The sequence below is a fragment of the Sciurus vulgaris genome (genome assembly GCF_902686455.1).
Source record: "Sciurus vulgaris genome assembly, chromosome: 12".
Taxonomy (NCBI): Eukaryota; Metazoa; Chordata; class Mammalia; order Rodentia; family Sciuridae; genus Sciurus; species Sciurus vulgaris.
This window is the reverse complement of record NC_136473.1, coordinates 36,286,367-36,310,019: the sequence shown is the minus strand read 5'-3', so window position 1 is coordinate 36,310,019 and position 23,653 is coordinate 36,286,367. Positions and strand designations below refer to the sequence as shown.

At 42.3% G+C, this 23,653-nt stretch overlaps 1 pseudogene across 1 annotated transcript; it reads left to right on the top strand.

Annotated features, from left to right (window-relative positions):
- Nucleotides 1-1,855: 1,855 nt before the first annotated feature.
- Nucleotides 1,856-21,540, top strand: LOC306641927 (melanoma inhibitory activity protein 2-like; annotated as a pseudogene). The gene is made up of 5 exons: nt 1,856-1,906; nt 2,356-2,472; nt 5,437-5,553; nt 11,003-12,476; nt 21,443-21,540. The product of its transcript is annotated as a melanoma inhibitory activity protein 2-like (transcript).
- Nucleotides 21,541-23,653: the final 2,113 nt, after the last annotated feature.

The window sequence follows — 23,653 nt, the reverse complement described above, 5'->3', positions numbered from 1 at the left end:
GGGTAAGGATGGTGCTCGCCACATGAGCTATCATGATGACCTGATCCTAAGCCCATTAATAAAACAGAAAGGGGAAGATGTTGGAGACTGCTGCCCTGTAGGGCCCGCAGTGGTGGCTGGCCTCACCCTAAGATGGCGCCGAGAAGCCCAACTGCAAAGAAAAACAACTTTAAGGAAGTGCTTTCTATTGGCTGACTGATCTCCTCCGCATCCGTGTTTAGCTCGTGATCAGTACATGTCCTCATTACCCACCATTAAGTCTCCACGAGCCAAACGCCTGACCCGTTAAGATGATTGGCTATTATATCCCATAAAGCTGGGTACTTTGCGTGGCGGAGGCAGGCAGGCAGCAGCTGCATGACGAGAGAAGAAGGAGAGAGAGAGAGCTGCGCGACGAGAGAGGAAGAAGAAGAAGACGGCAGCGGTGGAGGAGGAAGAAGAACCAGGCACTCGGCTCAGAAGCTCTCCCATAAAAATAAAGACCTTAAAACTTCATCTGAGAGCCGAGTCTTTATTGTACTCACTGGACGAGACACATACCAAACAGATGGAAAAGAAAGTTGAGACTTTGTGCAAACTCATCAGTAGAAAGAGTTAAGTTTTTGTTAGTTTTAAAGGAGATAACTCAATTGCCTCCTGTGCTGTGTTCTGTGGTGAGTAGATCTTTTGCCCTTCAACTCATACTGTTTTAAAGGTGTGTTAAAATGTTTATGATGTTCCAGTGAGTGAAACATTCCACAGGAGGTGCATTTTAGAATTTTGGTTCCCTTTGGTTTTCAAGGCCTCAAAGCTAATCACCAGAGCAGTTCTGTTTTATTTTTAAAATGTACACACTTATATAGGGCCAGGAAGAGGCTGATAGGTCAGGGTGTGAAACGGGGCAATGGTTAATTGGGTGAGCCTTGTTGCTAGGGGTTTGGGTGGGGTGTCAAGTGCCGATTAGGTGTGAGCTCACATCAGTGGGAGAAGGTATGAGGAAGTTAAATCAGGAAAAGAAGCTCGGCCAGCGCCATGTTGGGAAAACTTAGGAAAGTGATCTTATATTCCTCCCATTTTGTTTTTGTATTTGGGATGGGGGCATCATTCGATCTGGCTACTTCTTGCTGGACAGGGGCAAAGTTTGGGAAGGGATAGGGGAAGGCAAAAGGAATATGGTCAAGAGACCTCATAACAAGGCCAAAAAAGGGAGGGTTTCCTGGGGGGTGAGGTTGATGAAGGTGCCCTGTAGCCACAGATCCTGAATTGCCTCATTTCATTCCTCCAAGTGGTGGGTAGGTGGGATGAACCAGATGTCCTGGTGGAGGGCTGCACGGAAGGAGTTCCATGAGGTGATGATGGTTTCCTCAGCAGGTGGTGAGATGTTCTCTGGAGGATGCACTGAGTTCATCTGTGGCTAGTAACTGATAATTCCTAAGGAGAAACTGGTTAAAGATCTGGTTAGAAATTTTTCCCAGCTGATTCTGGAGAAATTTTATTAGGCAGGATAGGAAGAGACAGGCAAGGAAGATGATGAGTAACAGACCTAGTATTGGCCACATCCAAGTCAAAAGGGGAGATTGAAACCACAAGGAGAAGGGGGAACCATTGTTACCTGGGCCAAGGAGGTGACTTCTTTTTGTAGGGAGCCTAAAGAGTTTAGCAGTAGAAGTCAGAGCTTCTTCAAGCTGGTTGTTGATGTCCTCCCCAGCCCATAAAGAATGGCCAAGGGCACCACCTGAAAGAGCAGTTCCAGTGACAGAAGTGGTTAGTAATGTTTTATTCTGAGTGCTGTATATTGGAAGCAACCTGAGAAAACTGAGTGTCCAAGAGGACATATTCAAGGGATCCATGGGGAGCAGACTGGCCATTATAGTAAATGGAGGCTTTTACCCCAGAGGCCCAACGGGGGTCCCAGGGATCCCGGATGGTGAGTGTAAAAGTGTTGTTTGAGAAACTGGTTAGAGGCAGAAGAAGCATGCATTTGTGGATCATATAAAAAGATGTAGGGCCTGAGGAGAGGTTCAAGTGTGAAGGGGCTAAGCATGAGGGGAAGAAGCAAGAAGGATGATTTTAACCTATTAGGAAACATCTTTGGGTACAGGCTTGAGAGAGATACAAGAAAAATGAAGCTTTAAGGGATTGTGAGGGGAGGGGAACAAGAGTAAGTATTTTTTGGTCCATGAAGAGGTGTCACCGCATTTTCGGGATGGATTTCTTCCAGGCCGGATGGACAGGAGCCTCGTTTGAGCCTAGAAATATGAATCCATGGGGTAAGTTGGTTGTGGTGGAGTGCTAGCTTAGCAGCTGTTGGAATACATAAGATGACTTCTACAGGTCCTTCCCATTTTGGTTGTAAAGGATTTCTTTCCCCCGCAGGACAGTAATAGACAGATTGCCCGGGTATCAAAGGAAAAAGGTTTTGTGAGAGACTTGGATCAGAAAGGAGCCAGTCCTGGTGTTTCCATAGTTCAGTTCAAAGTTGGAAAAGAAGGGGTAAGGCATAGTTGTCAGAAATAGGCCAAGGCTTGGGTGAGAGTCCAGGGGGAATGAGAGGGCGGCCGTACATGACCTCGAATGGGGAGAGAAGTGAGGGTTTCTTGGGCAAGGCTCACAAGCGTAAAAGGGCCAAAGGGAGTAATTTAACCCAGCCCAAACTTAATTCCATAGCTAGTTTAGTGAGGATATCCTTAAGGGATCTATTTGTTCTTTCAACCTTCCCTGAGGCCTGTGGGTGATAGGGGCAATGAAAATGCTGTGGGAAAGATAGGGCATGAGTGAGAGCCTGAGTGACTTGGGAAACAAATTCTGGGCCATTGTCGGATTGAATGGAGGTGCGCATCCCAAATCGAGGGATGATTTGAGTTAACAGGATGTTAGCAACGGTAGAGGCCCTTTTGTTGGATGTAGGAAAAGCCTCAACCCAGCTGGAAAAGGTATCTACTAGTACTGGTAGGTACCTCATGTGTTTAACTCTGGGCATATTAGTGAAGTCAGTCTGCCAGTCAGCTGTGGGGGTGTACCCTTGAGCCTGATGGAGGGGAAGGATTTAAGCCACAAGGGTGTGTTAGAATTTGTTCATTGACAGATGTGGCATGTTGAGAAGATGTGCTTTAAGAGGGCTTGATCATTTGCTGAGAGGGTGAAAAAAGATTGAAGAAAAGTTTCAAGACTTCAGGGGCTAGAGTGAAACAGGGAATAAAGAAAATGGAAAAGACATTGGTGGTCCTCCTCACGAACATGCTCAGAGGGGGTGAGTGTAAGCGTAGGAGGGATTGGGAGTTTGGAGGGCAGCCGATCATGTGGCCTGGTCAGCTTTAGTATTTCCCGCTGTGATGGGGGAGGAGTCCATTTGTTGAGCTCTGCAGTGTGTGATACCAAGCATAGATGGCAGTTTTGAAACCTCTAATAGGTGAGAGATGAGCTTTGAGTTAGTAAAAGGGGTGCCTTTGGTTGTTAGGAGTCCTCTTTCTTTCCATATGGCAGCATGGGACAATAGAACATGAAAAACATATTTGGAATCAGTGTAAAGAAAACTGTAGCTAGTTCACAAGCCCGGGTTGCTGCTATGAGTTTAGTCTGTTGGTTAGTGGTGTTTGGTGGAAGAGATTTTGCCTCTATTATGGAGGAGAGGGAGACAACAGCATATCCTGCCACCCTGATTCCATCCTGCATAAAGGAACTGCCATCTGAAAACCAAGTAAAATCAGGGTTGGACAGAGATCCTTCAGAATTTGTTGTGGGACAGGGTAGAAAGGTCTCCAGGGCTTCAATACAACTTTTGGTTGGGGACTTAGAGGAATGAGACTAGTAGGGAGAGAACCCTGGAAAGGGAGAGGGTTTGTAGCCCTTTATAAGTCAGAAGGTCCTTTAAGTGATATGGGGAAAGAATAGTGAGGGGAGACCCAAAGGTAAGTTTGTGGGCCTCCTTTTGGAGATCATGACTGGCCACTTAGGCACACAGGCAGGGTGCCCACCCTCTAACAGTGGGATCTAGATTAGAGAGATAAGCTACTGGGGCAAAGGTAGGTCCATAGTCTTGTCCAAGGACTCCCAGGCTTTGGCCTCCCTTTTCATGAACATAGAGGAGAAAGGGTTTTGTTAGGTCAGGCAGATGAAGGGCTGGGGCTTCAAGGAGTGTCCTCTTGAGTATGTTGAAAGGCCTGCCAACAGTGGAGAGTAGTGACTCATTTTGGGGATCTTTTGCCATGTCGTATAAAGGTCTCACTAAGAGGGAGTAATTAGGAATCCATGCCCTAAAGTATCCCGCCAAACCCAGGAAAGATAAGATTTCAGCTTTAGTTTTGGGTATAGGGAGGGAGTTAATAAGATGTTTTCTGTCAGTAGTGATAGCCTTTTTCCTGTGGGAAATGAAGAACCCAAGGTATGTGACTGTGAGAGAGGACAGTTGGACCTTTTGTGGGGAGGCTCAGTAATCTTTCTGAGCCAGGTGGTTAAGTAAATTAATGGTGTCATGTTTTGAGATATCCATTGAAGGACTGCAAAGGAGGAGATCATCTACATACTGAAGAAGAGTACACTCAGGGCAGGTTGAGTGGAAACTTTCTAGGTCTGCTGCCAGAACTTGTCCATAGAGGTGAGGACTATCCCTGAAACCTTGGGGAAGAACCATCCAGGTAAGTTGTTGGGAGTGTCTGGTGTTTGGGTCAGTCCCGGTGAACACAAAGATGTCCTGGGATTTGGATGCGAGGGGAATAGAGAAGAAAGCATCCTTCAGATCTATTACTGAGAAGTGGGTAGAGGTGGTGGGGACTTGGGTGTATGGGTTAGGAACCTGGGGGTGGATGGGAACAATGGAGGAGTTGATGAGGCAAAGGTCTTGTACTAGGCAGTAAGAACCGTTAGGCTTCTTAACTGCCAGAATGGGAGTATTGAAAGGGAAGTGAGTAGGTTGGAGGTAGCCCTTCTTTAAAAGGTCCCCTATGATGGGTTGGAGGCCAATCAGAGCAGTGGTGGATAGATGGTATTGGGATTGGTTGGAAAAATGAGTGGGGTCCTTGAGGTGGATTCAAATTGGGGGACAGTTGACTGTAGAAGGTTGTGGATGTCCCAGACAATGGGATCGACAAGGTGTGTGGGGACAGAAAAATGACTGTGTTTGGGGTGGCCATGTATGGGACCTGCACAATCAGAGCAGAAAGGGATTGTGAGATCATCAGCCAAGAGAGCCATTTAAAAATGTGGTGTGGGGGATGATGGAGGCTGTATAGAAATTGCAGCCTTGAGGAATGAGAGGATGTCCCTACCGAGGAGTGGTACTGGACATTGGGGCATTACAAGGAAAGAATGGGAAAAAGGGAAACTATCTATAGAGCAGGTGAGAGGAGGTGTTTTTAATGGGAGTATGGTTTTTCCTCCTACCCTGACAATAGGAGAAAATGAAGGCAGCGTGTGTCCCCAAAACTCCCTCAAGACCGAGAAGGTGTCCCCTGTATCTAGGAGGAAGTTGATGCTGTGCCCATCTACTTGGAGTTGTACCCTGGGTTCCTGCCAGTTGATAACAGCCAGGGAGGAGGACCCAAGGCCCCGCCAGTCATTGAGCACAAGGCCCAAGAGGTCAGTATTGGGATTTTTGGCCGCAACTTCCCCTTCGGGAGGTGGGACAGTCTGAATCCCAATGACCCATTTGCTGACATTTAGGGCAAGGTATATTGGGGGTCCTAGGAGTAGGGCAGGCTTTAACCTGATGACCCTTCTTGCCGCACTTGAAACAGGCTTCAGGGGGGTTCATGTTGCAAGGGGGCTGTTGCAGCCACCTTCCAGGAGCTTTCTGCAGGACTTAAGTGAGCATCTGAAACTTACGGTTTTCTGCCTTTTCGTACCTATGGTACTTAACGCATTCGGCTTCCTCATCCCAGTTATGAAAGACCTTAAAAGCTATAGCCAGAATTTTGGTCTGAGGTGTTGCAGGCCCTTGCTCAAGTTTCTTTAATTTAGCCTTTATGTCGGGGTAGCTCTGGGACAGGAAATATGTCATAAGGACATGCTGCCATCGGGGGTTTCAGGATCTAAGTTGGTGTATTCTTGGAGAGCTTTAGTGAAGTGATCTAAAAATTCAGAGGGGGTTTCATTCTTTTTTTGTATGATTTCCTGGGTTTTTTGGAAGTTAACTGCCTTGCGAGCGACCGTTTTTTAGACCAGCGATTATGCAGTCAGAAAATTGATCTGTTAATTGTAATTCAGCTGTGGTATTGTAGTCCCAGTTGGATCTTGTTCGGGGACTGCATCGGGGCCAGTAGATTGGTTAGGGTTGGCTCGGTGAGTGTCATCAGCATGGGCTTGAGCTAATTCCCTTACCCATCTGTGATCCTCAGGGAGAAGGGTGTAAGCTGAGAGCACGTAAATGTCGTGGTGGGTAAGGCTATAAGCCTGTAGGACCCATTGGAACTCCCGAATGTAAGTGGTGGGATCAGTTGTAAAGGAGCCTAATCTTTTTTCTAATTGAGTGAGGTCTGTCATGGAGAAGAGAACATGGACTCGGATGACTCCTTTGGGTCCAGCGACCTCTCATAAGGGTGCTATTGTATGGGGTTGAGCAATTTGGGTTTGGGTGTGGGACATGGTGGCAGGTGGGCTGAAAGAGTTTGGAGGAGGGGAAGATGGCAGTGAAAGAGGGGAAGGAGGAGAAGATGGCAGTGAAGAGGAGTTAGGAGAGGAGAGAGAGGGGGAGGTGGACACGAAAGGAGAGGGATGATAAGGAGGAGGTTCGTCAGCCAGGTCAAAGGAGGAAGTAGGAGAATCAATAGTGGGGGAGGGTTTACAGACCAGAAGAACTTGGTGAGGACTACAAGTGGAGCAAAGGTCAGGTTGAGAATGGAGAAGGGAAAAATGCCTCAACATAGGGAATCTCCTTCCACTTGTTTGAGTGCTGGCAGTAATTAAAAAGATCTCAAAGAATTTGGGGATCAAGGGAGCCTTCGGGAGGCCACCAGTTGAGATTGTCTAATTAGTAATAATGCCAATCTTGAGTGCAAAATTTATGAGAGTTTTTGGTTTAATGTCTGGAGTCAGTGAGAGGCGAGCCAAATTGGAAAGTAAACACTTTAAGGGGGAGTCATTTGGGAGGGTAGAAGAGGCCCCTATCACTCGTTAAAGAGGGAGAGAGAGAGAAAAAAAGAGGGAGAAAGAGAGAGAGAGGGATCTCCAGACCAGGAAAGTGAATGGATGACTTGTTTAGGTGTCCCCAAGGAGCGAAACCATTCATGGGACTCAGTGGAGTCAGGGAGCAAGGGGAACAGTCAGATTGTCACCTGAGGATTCTGCTGCTGAGCAGGAATGCTGGAAGCCACGGAGAACCTAGTACTAGATTTTTACCAGGAAATGGAGGAAGGCAGAGAGAGAGAGAGAGAGAGAGAGAGAGGATGAAAAAGGGTCTATTGTTCCCTCCTGCCCAATTGGATAATGGGTAAAAGATAGTAGTCCACTGTGGCCAGAAAGACAGAGGTGGGGTGTAGTCTCCTCCCTTTAACTAGATGTAGGGGCTGCTGGATGATTGTGGTCAGGTTCCCTGCAATAGTCAATTTAAGGGTGGTGGCCTCTTAAGGGGAACTCACCTACAGATTAGCCGGTGGTTGTAGCAAGGTAGCCCGCACTCAAGAAGGTGGATGAGGGTGAGAAGCTTTGACCGGGGAGATGGAAGAGGTCCTCGATATTTGAGGAGTTTCCCTTCCCAGGTTTTGGCACCAATGAAAGAATGATGCAGAGACACGAGTCAAAGCTAATCACCGGAGCAGTTCTGTTTTATTTTAAAAATGTACACACTTATATAGGGCCGGGAAGATGCTGATAGGTCAGGGTGTGAAATGGGGTGATGGTTAATTGGGTGAGCATTGTTGCTAGGGGTCTGGGTGGGGTGTCAAGTGCTGATTGGGCGTGAGTTTGTGCCAGCAGGAGAAGGTATGAGGAAGATAAATCAGGAAAAGAAGCTCAGCCAGTACCATGTTGGGAAAATTTAGAACAGTGATCTTATAATTCCATTGTGTATACTCATTTTCTTTATCCATTCATCTGTTGAAAGGCATCTAAGGTGTGGGATAGCTTGTTCAAATGGTGGTTCCATTCCAAGTTTTCTAAGGAGTCTCCACACTGCTTTCCAGAGTGGCTGCACCAATCTGCATTCCCACCAGCAATGTATGTAGCAATGTACTTTCCCCCCATGTCCTCACCAACATTTATTGTGGCTTGTATTCTTGGTAATTGCCATTCTGATTGGACTAAGATGAAATCTTAGATTTGATTGGCATTTCTCTTATTGCTAGAGATGATGAACATTTCTTCATACATTTATTGATTGATTGTATATCTTCTGAGAAATGCCTACCCAGTTCTTAGCCCATTTATTAATTGGGTTATTTATTTATTTTTTTTTTGGTGATAAGTTTTTTGAGTTCTTTATATATCCTAGAGATTAATGCTTTATTTGAGGTGCATGTGGTATAGATTTTCTCCCAATTCATATTCTCTCTCTTCACATAATTGATGATTTCTTTTGCTGAGAATAAACTTTTTACTTTGAATCCATCCCATTAGTTGATTCTTGATTTAACTTCTTAAACTTTAGGGGTCTTTTAGAAGTCAGATCCTAGGCCATCATGGTGAAGATTTGGACCTACTTTCTCTTCTAGGAGGAGCAGGGTCTCTGTTCTAGTACCTAAGTTTTTGATCCACTGTGAGTTGAGTTGTATACAAGGTGAGAGATAAAGGTTTAATATCATTTTGTTACATGTGGCTTTCCATTTTTCCCAGCACCATTTGTTGAAGAGGCTATCTTTTCTCCAGTGAATGTTTTTGGTGCCTTTTTCTAGTATAACTGTATTTATGTGGGTTTGTCTCTGTGTCTTCTGTTTCGTACCATTGGTCTACCTGTCTATTTTGGTGCCAGTACCATGCTATTTTTATTATTGTACCTCTTATTATAGTTTGAGGTCTGGTACTGTGATACCTCCTGCTTCACTTTTCTTGCTAAGGATTTCTTTGGTTATTCTTGGTCTCTTATTTTTCCAAATGAATTTCCTCATTGCTTTTTCTAATTATATGAGAATGTCATTGGGATTTTTATAGGAATTGCATTAAATTTGTACTTTTTTTCTTATGGCCATTTTGACAATATTAACTCTGCCTATCCAGGAGCATGGGAGGTCTTCCCATCTTCTAAGGTCTTCCTCAGTAACCTTCTTTAGTGGTTTTTTTTGTTTGTTTTTTTTTTGGTTTTTTTTTTTTTTTTTTTTTTGGCTACTGTGAATGGGGTAGTTTTCTTTCTCTTTCAGTGGATTTATTGCTGATATATAGCAATGCATTTGATTTATGGGTATTGATTTTCCTGCTACTTTGTTGAATTTATTTATTCCAGAAATTTTTCATGGAATTTTTTAGATCTTCTAAATATAAAATCAAGTCATCAGCAAATACTGATACTTTGAATTCTTTATCTGTTTGTGTACCTTTAATTACTTCTGCCTTATTGCTCAGTTTAGATTCAAGGACTATGTTGAATAAAAGTGGTGAAAGAGGGCTTCCTTGTCTTGTTCCAGTTTAAGGGGAATGCTTTCAATTTTCCTTTGTGTAGAATTATGTTGGCCTTGTGTTTAGTATACATGGCTTTTACGATGTTGAGGTACGTTCCTACTCTCCCTAGTTTTTCTCGTGTTTTGAAAATGCAGGGGTGCTGTATTTTGTCAAATACTTTTTCTGCATTTATTGAGATGATCAAGTGATTCTTGATTTAAGTCTATTGATATGATAAATTACATTTATTGAATTGCATGTGTTGAAACAACCCTGCATCCCTGAGCTGAATCCTGCATGATTATGGTGCACTGTCTTTTTAATATGTATTTAATGTGATTTGCCAGAATTTTATTGAGAATTTTTGCATCTGTGTTCATCAGGGATATTGGTCTGAAGTGCTCTTTCCTAGATAGGTCTTTGTCTGGTTTTGGTTTCAGGGTGATATTAACCACATAGAATGAGTTTGGAGGGGTTCCCACCGTTTCTGTTTTTCTATAGAAGTAATTCAAATTACTTCCATAGAAAGTTTCAACAGGGCTGGGGATGAAGCTCAGTGGTAGAGAGCTTGCCTAGCATGCACAAGGCCTTGGAGTCTAACCCCCAACACTGCAAGAAAAGGACAGGGATGGAAGGGAAAAGGAGGGAAGGGAAAAGAAAAAAGGAAGGAAAAGGGGAGGGAACAGAAAGGATTGAGTCATTAAAATGAAAGGGCATGTGGTACAACTATAAATATATGGCCTTAAATCTCTTAGGAAAAGGTTTAGTAAGCTTTACAATTTTAGTTATATTAATTGGATGATATTTTGACTGCACAGAATAAGTAGCACTTAATAAGCATTGCGGCGTCCTGACTGAAACCAGAGGGGTGGGTGGCAAGCAGGCTCCAGTGGGAGCAGCTTGAACCTGTGCTGCTTGGGGAGTGGGTGGAGCATAGCGGAGAGGGAGGGGCCAGGAATGTCGCTGAGGGCAGTGAGGTCACAAAGCCGGTGGGCAAGGCATAGCAATGGGCCAGGGGCCAGTTTCCTGGCTCCACACTTGCCTCCAGCATTCTGTTCCTAGTGAGTGACTTGGTCACACAGTGCAGGTTTGGGATCCCACACAAAGTCTGGTGTCCACACTCTGTTTTCCTGGCTGGGCAGGATGTAGTTGCCAAAGTAGTTTTGGAACAATGGAGGGGCCAAGGGCCGCCCCTCAGTCTTCCTGGGACTTGAGTCTGGAAAAAATATTCAGGGTTGTGCCAACATTGCCTGAAGATGGAAGACCAGGCCCTAATCCTGATCCCTTTCATTGGCAGCTGTTACTGTGTACAGCTATTAGATTTTTTATTGTTCTCTTGTTTTTGTGGAGAAGTGCTCATTCTGTTAGAAGCAGGCTTTATGTGAAAAGAGAAAGAAAACTTGCTGTAAAATTTTCTGAACAAATTGAAGAAAAATGTAAACTACTTGATAAAGTTACCCTTCTTCAAAAAGAGCATGAAGGCTTACAGTTATCTTTAAAGGTTGCCAATTGTGAGAAGACATCAAAAGAAGTGCAACATTTGGAGATAATACATGAAATGCTGAATAGGTCTAAATCTAAACTTGAGGATAAAATACTCTTTCTAGAAAAAGAGCCAAAAGAAGAGAAATCTAAACATTCCAAACAGGAAGAATCAATGGCGGATATAGCAAAATGGGTGAAGTCCCTAGCAGAGGAATCAAAATCCCACAAATCACAAGTAGCTGAAGCTAAAAAAACCTTCAGAATACTTCAAATGAATGAAGGACTTAAGGTAGCAATAAAAGAGCTACCTTTTTTTTTTTTTTGGGGGGGGGGGGGAATGAAATTTCCCAACTGCAGGAAAGTCAGAAACACCTTTTACAGGAAGCTGAAGTATGGAAGGAAAAAGTGAGTGACCTTAATAAACAAAAAATAACAATTGAAGACTCTAAAGTACAGGCAAAACAAGTTCTGTGTGATAAAGAAAATCACATTAAGTCTCTGAACACTTGCTAAAGATGAAAGATCAAGCTCCTGTGCTTGGAGAAGACCTCACAGATGATGGTAACTTGGAGCTGGAGATGAAGAGTGAATCCAAAATTGGTGCTCACTTAGATAATCAGCCCAAAGAAGCTTTGAAGGAACTGGTTTATACTGCTGAGTTAAATGCCTCTTTAGGATCCTTAGAAGGAGAAAGAAGTCAAATTTGTACTTTACTATCTGTTTTAAAAGAAGATCTTATAGAACATATTAAAAATCTTCAAACTGAACAAGAATCTTTGCAGTTAGAAAATACACAGTTTGAAAATGAGAATCAGAAGCTTCAACAGAAATTTAAAGTAAAGATGGAACAGTGTTAAGAACATGCAATGAAGCTCCACAGGAAATTAAAGAGTAGAGGAAAAGTGCCAGTTAGAGAAAGAGGAGAGGTTTTCCAAAGTTGATAAAAAGATCAGCCATGCAGCTGAATAGCTGGAGACCTATAGTAAACAAGCCAAAGATCTTGAGGAAGAATTGGATGCAACCGTTCATTATTATCAGAGGCACAGTATTTCCTATGAGAAAAAAGCACGTGATAATGCATTGGCAGCTTGGAGTGCTGAAAAAAACCTCAAGTATTTAAAGACAGTAAATGCTCACAAGAGACAAATATTAACAGAAATGGAGTTTAAATTTAAACTTTTAGAAGAAGATCTTTATGCACTTGATGTTTCAAATACAGCATTTGCCAGAGGGCAGTCCCCATATGTTCCCTCACCATTGAGTTGGACCTTCATGTGAAATGAGAGCTTTTCCTATGGAAAGGAAGGATCTACACAGATTGTCACCTTTACATCCAGGGGAAGGAGGAGGAGGCTCAGGAGGCCCAGAGGATCCTCTGGACCATCAGATTAGCAATGAAAAAAGAGAATCAAGCTCTGATATGGTAACTGATCCTCATAGAGCACCTGCTGATACTGGGCCCCGTGGGTCATCACCACGGGAACTGGAAGGTAAGAGGATGATCTGTCCACCAGCCCAACTTTATTCTGATCCACCTTCACTTCTACAAAAGAAAGATGGATACTATTCTAATTATGGTAGACCATTGGAACCAGGAGAACCGTCTCCAATCCAATGCACAATGTCTATTCACTGAGGCCTTTTCCTCCTTATCCTCACCAAAGGCTGAATTTTTTCCCCCTCTTCCCACATTCTGAAAGGAGAAGTAGTTCACTTCAGGGTTGATTCCACCTCCAAATGAGTCTCTATTGAATATCCAGAACCACAACATGAATCATGACAGTATTTTTGATCTCTCTTCAAAAAATTATTTACCTCTTATTTTTAGTTTAAGTAACTGCTTTCAGTTAATTATTATATTTTTGCTCCAACTGAAGCTTAATTAAATTAGAATTTTGAGGATAATATTGTATAAATAAAGATGATTTCAATATGAATCTTATGAGTAAATTATTTCCATTTTATTTTAAAGTATAACTTTAAATTTGATTAAACCACTATTACTTAAACAACAATGGGAGTTTGATATACATAATCTTGCAGCTGGGGATGTTTTAAACTCCAAAGACTGTGCTTTATGCCAAGAAATATATTTGCTATAATTGTAGCAAATGTGAAAACACCTTTATACTTTATGAAATATTTTAATTCTTTTAAAGGCTTGTTTGGCATTGGTGATACTAATAAAATTTGTTTTTTCATTATAAAAAGAATAACTAGAGCATAATTAAGAGTAAATTAGAAAACATGACTGAACATGCCATTTAACAGGAGATTTCAATAACAAAAAAAAATTTCAGTTCTCAGAAAATTTTAGGAATTGGAAACCACAATTTAAACTCTCTTTATCCCCATTTCCCCTTATATTTTCTTTATTTTGTGCCCATTTTCATAAAATTAAGTTTACATTCTGCTGTGGTTCACTTATATGGGAATTGACCTAGTCTATGTTTTGCTTTCAGGGAGAATTTACCTGTATATACAATGTTTTAATTTTTAAAGAGTTTTTAAAATGTTACCTGAAAACACAAGTGTACATCTCAAGTTACATTAAAGTAACTATTGTTTAGTTTTTAAAATGTCCAGAAATGATTGTGTTTTAGTTTTAACTGTTTTGCTATGTGTTTATAATACCAAGCTGGTCAAATTGACCTTGGTCCCAACTACTGTTAAGAGTCAGCTGAGTTCACACAGGAGTCACTCATGGGGAACTTGAGAGCAGTGTTTTAGCTCCTTTAGTGCCATTCACACTAGGTAGGGTCTCCTTAATGAGGTGGCTTCCTTTGGAAGCATTAGGGATGTCTCCCTTTTCCAAGGACCCTCCTCTGCAGCAGATTCACTGATTGACTTTTTTATCCTCTAGTGGTTTCATCAATCTCCCTGATTGCAAGGTTATGTGACCCAGAGTTGTAAAACTCCTTAGAGAAGTTCTCTTGTTCTCTGGGTTTAGGCTGACTCTGAAGGCAAGAGCCAAATATTGATTCTTTTGGCCTCTTTATTTTAATCTCAATCTTTAAGTCTTGATGTAAACATCCAGCAAGTCAGTTTTGACCAGTCATACAGTAAGAAAACTGGGCTTTAACTTTAATACCTTTGAATGTACAGTTATTTACCTACTCTTTGCATAATCGGGGTCTATATTATCTGTCCTCTATGTGATGGCTTATTATCTCAAATTAATTTAGATCATTCTTGAAGTAGTTCCTCTGCAGAACATTAATTGTGCAACAGTTATAGAGTTTACAAGGAAAATAGAAAATGGAATTAACAACAGTAAATACATATTTAGTTGTGTAATAACTGTCTTAAATTTTGGCTGAGCTATATATTATAACCCCCTTTTTGAGATCACAGTAATTTTACAACAACAACAACAACAACAACAAAAAATCTTTCAAATATCAGTGAGTTGCAGTCTGGCTTACTTTTGGAGCCACTGTAACATGTAGTAAGGTGGGAGGCAGAGCCTTATCTCAGGTAAGGCAGGGCTCTTCATAAGTCTTAGGTAAAGTGGTCTAGTTCTGAAGTTGATCTTTATCTTTATTAAATATAATTTAATCAAGTTTACATATATTGTTTTCTTAAGCCTATATCAATGTTAGTTGGCATAATATTATATTACACCTGAAACATGAATCAAAGAAAATTGAGAGTTTTTAACTTTCCTTTTGTGTAGTAAAGTAACAAAATGTTTTCCTGTTTCATGATATTCACCTTTAAACAGATCAGACTCTTATTGTTTTTTGAAATACATGTATATTTTTATCCCAGTGTAGAAGTAACATAATGTTTTGGTCCAGTTACAGAACATGAAATGATTTAAATAAGTCCACAATAAAATTTCTTTTTCTGATAAATTTAAAATTACCATTACAACTTTGGGTTGGAGAACACCAGCTTGATAAAATGTTCTTTTAAACATTTTAAAGACTTGTAAGCCTGTAAGATATGAACACATTTGATATGTAAAGAAGAGTAATAATCATAATTACATTGGGTTTTTTTAATTAAGCATGTTTAACTTTTAAAGAAAATTTACACTTTGTAAGGTAGAATAATACTCTACAATAATGGTTGCTGTTTAACCAGAATTTCACAAACCCCTAATTTTTAAGGCTGGTTGTTCTAGAGAATGAAATGTAACAGATACAATGTTAAGAGTAAATTAATGTTTTAAGAATTATTGGTCATTTCAGCATATAGACTGAAATTTGGTTTATATCAGTACATTAACATTTGACCTTAAGAAAAAATCTTCAGTATTTTTAACTTTTGTGTTACTTATACATACATATAAACCTCCTAAAATTTATCCTTAATTTACACTTTTTAAATCTCTTAATTAGACCCTCTTGTTTACTTAGCTGCATTATGGGTGGACTTTATTTATCACATAAAGACATTTTTACCTAGGAACATTTTTTACTAAATATATTTTTGCATCTAAAACCTTGTAATATTTAATGTGTTGATCCCCTTCTTAAAATTTATATTCTGAGTCAACCCTTATAAATTTATGAATTTAGATAAATTACTCCATTTTATTCTGATGAAATACTTTGTTACTTATAGAATTCTATTTAAATACAGTTGAACCTTTTGAACACTTTATATAGAATAATACCTGTTAAGACTTTTAGTAACCATGTGTTCAGTGATAACATAAAGTAAATTTAAAGCCTCTTCTTATTTACCAATTTATGAAAACTCCAGAAATGTTTTAAGTATATTACCCTGAGGAATTTAAGGAGTTAAGAGTACTTCATGTTATATTTAACAGTTAGCATTTTAACTTTCTAAACCAATCAGATGTGTCTAACAAACACATCCATGATCAGTCCCATATATGTTAAATCTAATTTAGTTATCATTAAAAAACCAAGATATCAGAGAAGTGGATTGGGCCATATCAGTCATTTCTCCCCTGTTGAAGAAAAATCTAGAAACAGTGGATATTAGACATTTTATAAAATTAACATTTTATTATTTTTGACCACCTAGAAACAAAACTGTATTAGTAATTTGAAAGCCAAGTTTTTGTTTACCCAATTTAAAGACTTTTAAATCATGTGAATCAATGGCATTGGGATCCATATTTTAAATTTTAATTTATGAGCTCATGTGTCAATTTTGGTACCAAATATATGTATACATGACAATACACCAGTGTACATATACATAAAATAAATAGATGGACAAAGGCCTTATAGCTTATTTTTTAAAATGCATTAGATTGAGAGCTAACCCCTGTAAATTGGCATCTGAATGAAACAGCATTAAGAAAACCTCATAGTTGGATAAAATAGGTCTGATCAAAAATTAACCGAGGTGTACCAGATCAAAATCATGAACTCAAAAAATATAATTTTAAAAGTCTTTTAGGCCTCCTTCCAGATGTGGTCTTTCTCGTCAGAGATGAAAAATAATTAAGAGAATATAGACCAAGGATATGCCCTATCCCTCTCTGAAGGAATTTCCCGAAGAGACAGCAAGGGAGCTGCTTCCATTGGTCTCCTTGAAAGAGACCCCTCAGGTTGGGGTCTTGTTCTAAACTGGATTTTCTGGTCTCTTGGCTAGCAGCCATCAAAAGGTAAGCCTGGCATTGTGGCGGACCAATTCCAATAGTCGGAAATTTCTATTGGCAGTTTATATTTTAATGTAAGCTTTAGTGAACATGATTTAAAAAACTTTTTAACCAATTTTTTTCCAAATTTGACTATAAAACATTTGATCAGTTTGTTCAGGCTGCCCAAAGACAATTTGGTGGTCCCCTGAGGAGGCCATCTGACCTCGAAAGTTGGTCATTCTCTCTCACAGAATTTAGAGAGAGAAAAGGTATCACAGCAGGTTCCGTAGTCACTGGCTCTCTTCTGGAATTCCTGAGAATTAGTTAACATGCATTGAAGGGTGTATATAAAGAACATGAGAGAGACTGACCCACAACCACACTCAAAGCAACAAAAAACAGAAAAAGACAAACACAGAACAGGCAAGACACCAAAGACAATAACAAGTGGTCATTCCTGATTCCTGAGCTGATGGCCTGCGCAATGTCTTGCCCGTCCCAGACTCAGCATGTAATGCTGTGTCCAGCCTTCCTCAGAGTCCCCAGATATGGATTCACCAGAAACAGACTTACTGGTCCTCCAGGGTTGCAGAAACAGGTGACTCTCAGAGAATTTAGTGCAGTCCTGGGGCAGGGCTCCACAGACCGTGCAGCCTTGACCGAGGAACTTTTCTCAGAGGCCTTCCCCTAGGAGCAATGTTGCGGTCTCTCCCTTCCACAGTAATTTCCAGGTCAGTGGTGAGTGATGTTTACCCACCAGGCAGTGAGGATCTCGCTGGGGCCTCCAAATGTTGTGGGGCACAACTTAAGAACAGACCAATCACCACTGAGAAGTCCAAATTTGAGAATCTTTATTAAGCTGGCCTGCTGACTGTCTCTCACAATGCCCCCGAAAATAGCTATTGGGAAAACAGCCCTGACCGTGGAGTTGTAGGGGTTCTTATACCAAAAGTCATATCAATCATAAGTGTCTGTTGCTATGATTTGAAAATACAAACTAACATCATGAGATCATCAACAGAGGGGAAACTGTTCACATAGTACACTGTTTAGGAGCAATAGGAATCAAAAGAGAGCAATTTTTCTTTACATAGGAATTATCATTCTGTATTGTTAAACATGTCACACTAAGTAAGTGATGGTAGGTACAGAGGCAGGGTGTTCCCATGGGAGAAGCTTATTTCCTATATAACATGGAGTCTCAGAACAAATTAGAGTCTGTTTAGTCATTTCCGTCATAGTCTTGCCTACAACATTCTAATGGAGCCAGATCCGTCAGGCTGTCACATTTGTAGAGAGTAGAAAAGTAGCTGTTGGACATCTTATTCTTTTTCTTCTTTTGTTTTCACAATATTATCTCCTCTTGTGCTTGCCTAGCCCACAGGAGCTTTCTGTGCTCACATGGGCCCTCATGCTCCTCAGTATAGAGTGAAAGACCAGGTGATGTGTTCCAGGCAAGGGGAGTCAAGCAGGCCAGGAGGATGGAGGGGTCTTTAGAGTGTACAGATGATGGCAAAGGCTTGCACTTCATGCTGGGTCCCCTGTTCCTCAAAGAATGGCCAATGAGGCAGTTGGGTTTTTTGCCCCATTTCAGTGAAATTCTTTGTGTATCTGTCAACAGCAGTTCACCTGGAAGTTCACCAGATTCCTCCTGAAGGAGAGGGAGCAGGTGGTTCCATTTACTGTCCCCGTGGGAAGAGGAAAAAGTGCTGACCGGGCCTGTGGAGTCTTCAGGTCACTCGGCCTGGACTGCACCCTCTCGGTGCCCATAGTTTATGCATGGAAAGCCCCTGAGGCAGAAGTGCAGCTTATGGGAGCGTTCCCTTTGAGAGACTGCATTAGGGATCCCAACTGGTCCACAGAGCCAAGCTGCATCTTGTACATTCATCAACAAATCTGATTTTTAAAGAAACAATCTCAGTTTGACCAGTTCCCTTGTAATATTTGCCAGTTAGCTCCAACTTAAGCAAATGACACTATTTATTTCCCCTAAAACTCCAGTTATTGAATAGCTATTAGGTATAACATAAAACACTGAGCAGTCCTGTGGTGAATTCACACTTACTCATTCATCCATCCAACATTCAGGACATACTCTTGGGGGCTGTCTTTGCCATCACTGGGTGTGGCAGGTAGTGAACGTGAAAACTCAGCTTTGGAGAACGTGTGTCCCTTTCCCTCCAGGTCAGGCTGGGTGGTGGTGGGGTGGCTGGGGGTGGGCAAGGGGTCAGAGGGTGCTGTGTGGAGTCGGTCACAGTCACCACTGAGGTCTTCACATGCAGTGTCCTCCTTCACCACCCACGTGGGCACACCTTCATGGTTTCTCCAGGATCTTCTGGAAGGCTTCCCAGGCTTCTCACCCCCTCTCCTCCTTGTGGGGCCACAGTTTCTTCCCAATCTGGGAGAAAGCTTTCCTTCATCCTGTGACTGACCAAGATGTGTCTATACCCTGAGTTCTCTCTTCTGACCTTGTTCAGCTCTGCAGTTGGGTAAAATGATGTCCTAGGGTTGTTGTTTCCTGCCACCCCAGGTTCTGGAAGTCATCAACCTCACAGAGTGTCATTCTAGTTATTTATAACAGACCTTCTGGACAGAACTGGCTTTTCACAGAGGCATGTGCAGGTTCCATAGAGGCTCAGGGTGGAGGGCCAGCAGTGATTTGTGGAGGTGATACACAACCTGGGCTCTGAAAGATGGGAATGCCAAGAATTCAGAGCAGGGGACTACTCAGAATGGGGAGGTGATCAGGGCTTGAGCTAAATATGCTGTACAGGGGACACAGTAACTGAGGCCAGAAACCTGGGGCATGAAGCAGGACTGGGAGAGGGAAGGCTGAGGTCATGTGACTAGGACTGGCTTGCTGGATAGGGCCACTCCCTCCCTAACAAATGAAGCTCTTTGCCTAGGGGGCCCAGCTCTCACTCAAGCCACATACCTTCCCAACCATCTTCCCAGGCAGGCTCCACCCTGGGGTACAGGACAGACGGGGCTTCTGTCCTCTGCTGGGTGGCTGTGGGCAGATGAGGCCTACTAGTAATGTTTACAGTGAGTTCATGCAACAAGTGTTTGAGAAACTCCCCACTGAAAAGACAAGGAAATGCAAGACAAAGTTGAGCTGGTGAGTCACAGAGACCTAATACATCCCTACAAGTTAGGCCTCTAGAGTCAGCCAACTGTCACACCTCTCCCATGAGACCCAGAGTCAGACATTGAACAAACTCATATGGCTTTGGCCCTTTTCCTCTCGGGACTTCAAGCTAGGAAACCAGACAGAAGAGCATGAGAGTGGACTCAGACACACCTGGTTAGGACTCTGCACTTTAGACCTCACCTTCTTCCTGGGGTCACTGCCTATAGCACGTGGGTAACCACGACTTTTGATAGAGGGTACAAGAAGCAGAAATGCAGACTTGACAGCTGCCTGGAATGTGCTGGTGATGGCCAGGCCTGCACCTGTGAGGTCATGACCTGGTGCTGGCACTGGAGCTGGGTGAATAGCACCAGTGCTAGGAGTCCCAGGGCACCATTGCACAAGACCCCTGGGTTGACGGGCTGAGAAAACAGAGGGGAGCAGAAGCTATCCTCAAGATGGAGAGACAGGGAACAAGGTGGAAATCATGCCACATCCTGTGTTCCTTTTCTCTAGAAAGATGATCTTCAACAAATAAGGCACAGGATGTGTCTTCACCCCACTGGACTTTACCCCAAGCCAGCCACACTGGGACAGCTGCTATGGGTGAATGCCAATGTCAGCAGCTCCCCAGAGGGTGTTCTCTTTGGGCAGAGGGTTGCTCTGTCCCAGCCATTGGCCCATGTCTGCCATGAGAGCTCTGGCCTGCAGGAAGCTTGTTAGGCCTAGAGTAGAGGGCTCCTTCTGGGGAGGCACTGGCAGGGAGTGGAGGTCTGCAAGGGGCAGAGCATGGAGGAGAGTAGAAAGATTGGATTGGGATTTACTTTCATACAGGGTGGAACATTCCATCAATAATCCCTTTGTCCTCAGCTCTTGCCTGATGGCCAGCCTGAGATTGCTGGGCAATTGCCCTTCATGTGGCTAGCTCTGGCCAACATTACCAGGAGAGGGGCAGGCTGGCTCTGAGGGACCTTATGGGGATTACCACACTCTGCAAGGCCAGCAGAGACCACTGACTTGGAGCACACAAGGGGCTCTGGTTAAGGGAGAGACTGGGCATGGCAGAGGGATGACTCAAGCGGGTTGCTACTAACTGAGCTTCAGAGGGCAGAGCAAGGGGATCTGTGCTCTCCAAGAAGACAGCCTCAGTCACCAATGCAATTTATAATTTTCTAGTAACCAAGTTAAAAAAGAAATGGTTTTATATTTATTTCAATAATATATTTCATCAAACTCAATATTATTATCCAAAATACTCTTTTTAATATGTTTCTTTAGCCATATTTCAAGCACCCAAGAGCCACTTGCAGCGAGTGGCTACCATGTTGGGCAGTGCACATTCTGACAACTTGGGTCAAGAAGAATTTTGAACACTGGGTCAGTGGAAAAATGAAGTTGGTAATTTTAGTTTGAAATATATAGAAAGAGGCTCAATTGACATTTAAGCTCACTAGCACCTGCCTATCTTTTGCTAGCTAAGCACCTCACAAGTTCTCTAACATTCTAACAGCCTTCCTGTCTCTTCTTCTCTCTACTTCCTTTTACTCTAGAAACAGCAAGAAAGTGCTAAAAGAAAGAGAAACAACTTGGTCCTGTGTAAATGCATAATTATTACAGAGGACTTCTGGTGTCAGTGTTGGGTCTGGACACATCTGAGCACCAGCCTATGAAGATTTAATGTCTGAATTTCATTGCCTGGGTAGCTGTCACCCTTTTTTGTATTAACTAGACAATTGCTCTTTGGCTTACTTATGCCCCAGGATCAGGGTTTGGAAAGCAGCTGGATATTCCATATGAACTGACCCTGAATGCCCTTGTCTATGGAGGGCAGACTAGGGGAAAACAGGAAGATGACTAGTTATTTCCTACAAGGCCATCTTGCTGCCTCCTTCTCCCTCTAGTACCTAGCCCAGTGCCTGCTATGTTGCCAATCTTTGGAAAATAGTTGCTTAGTTAAATTAAATATTCTCAGCACATTTGTTCCCATATACAGGAAGAAACAGACACATTCACTCAGATGAAGAGCAAGCAGAGTAGTCTGGTCCATCCCTGGAAAAGATGACTCTTGTGGGATCATCTGTCCATTTATTCCTTCAACACACATTCCCTGAGCACCAAACATATGCCCAGCATTGCCCTCTGTGACAGGTGGTGGTGAGTGAGGCGAGTCCCTGCCCTCATCATGACAGAAGTAGATACAGAAAATTACAAGTGCTGCATTACACACGTCAAAAGAGAAATTTGCAGCAACCAGCATGATAATACAAGAGAGGTCAAACTCAAATCTCTTGGGGAAGTCAGGGAATACTTTGCAGAGCACATTGCTATGTTTTGAGAGGAACAAGGGAGCTGACCTGGAGCTGAGAAGGGTATTCTAGAAGTGACACAAGCACAATGTGATAGACCAGGGAATGATGTGGTGAGGCCAGTAGCTCTTAAACCTTTTTTACACACTTAAGACTTATATAGCTGATACACAAATTCAGTGAAGTTTGCAGGATACAAGAGCAATTACGTGAAAATTAATAGCTGTTCTATATTCCAATAATGAATACACTGAGAAAGGAATCAAGAATATCATCCCATCGTTGGGGGCTGTGCCATGTTGGCAGCGCTGGGATGGCGCCTGATCACATCGGCAGTGAGGAGGTTAATTGACATAAGCACACTCAGGTGACTTTCTCGTCCATGCACACAATGTATGTGCATGTGTTCTCGAGCACTAATTGCCTGTTCGGAGAGTCTTGCCTAATCTTTGGATAAGAGGCATGGCCCTGCTCTCCGCCTCCTGGAGGCGATATAAGTGTAGGCAGAGTGAGACAGAGACACAGCAGCCATTAGCAGAAAAGCAGTAGAAGAAGACACACGTGCGGCAGTAGCCAGAGAGAAGAAGACACATGCAGCAGTTAGTAGGGACACATGCAACAGCAGCCAGAAGAAAGGAAAAACACGCGCAGCAGCAGCTAGAAGGAAAAACACAGCAGCTAGTAGGGAAAAGCGGTGGCAGCTAGCAAGCATAGCAAGTCTCTCTTCCTCTAAGCTCTAAGCAAAGCCTGTCCTTCTCTCAAGGTCTCTCTTAAACAAAGTCTCTTTCTCTCTGATAAGCAAAGTCTCTCTCTCTCTCCTCTCAAAGCAAGTAAACCTCATTTCCTCTATCCTCTATAAACAAACAAGCAAGAAAGCAGTGCACTAAAGAGAAAGATAGAAGTGCCTCAGTTTCCACTCCACCACCCATAAGACCCGTGCAAGTTGTTGCTGCAGGTGGTGACAAATATCCACGGATTTTGTACCGCAAAGAGCCAGCGACATCCCATCACAATAACCTCAATGAATAATAAATCTAAAAAAAGGAGGTGAAAGACTTCTATAATTAACATTATAAAACTGAAGAAAAAATTAAAGATCTTAGAAGATGGAAAGACCTGTCATGTTCATGGATAGGCAGAATTCATGTCATCAAACTCACTAGATTATCAAAGCAATCTAGAGTTCAATGCAATCCCCATTAGAACCCAATGATGTTCTTCACAGAAAAATAATCATAAAATTTGTGAGGAAGAATGAGAAACCCAGAATAGCAAAATGAATTCTGAGCAACAAGAGTGAGACCAGAGGCAACCATACTACCTTATCTCAAATTATACCACAGAGCTCCAGTCACAGAACAGCATGTTATTGACCTCAAAACCTGAAGATTAACACAATAGGCTGAAAGACACAGAGCAAACTCCATGTATTTACAGTCACCTAATCCTTCACACATTGCTAAGTTGGAGAAAAGACAGTCTTTGAAACACATGGTTCTGGGAAAACTGGAAATCCATATGTAGAAGAATAAAACTAGACCCCTAGCTCTCACCCTCAGAAAAATCAACTCAAAGTAGATCAGAGACCTTGGAATTGGACTGGAAACAGTGAAACTTTAGAAGGAAGTGGAGCCAATGCTCCAATGCACAGGTATAGGCACTGGC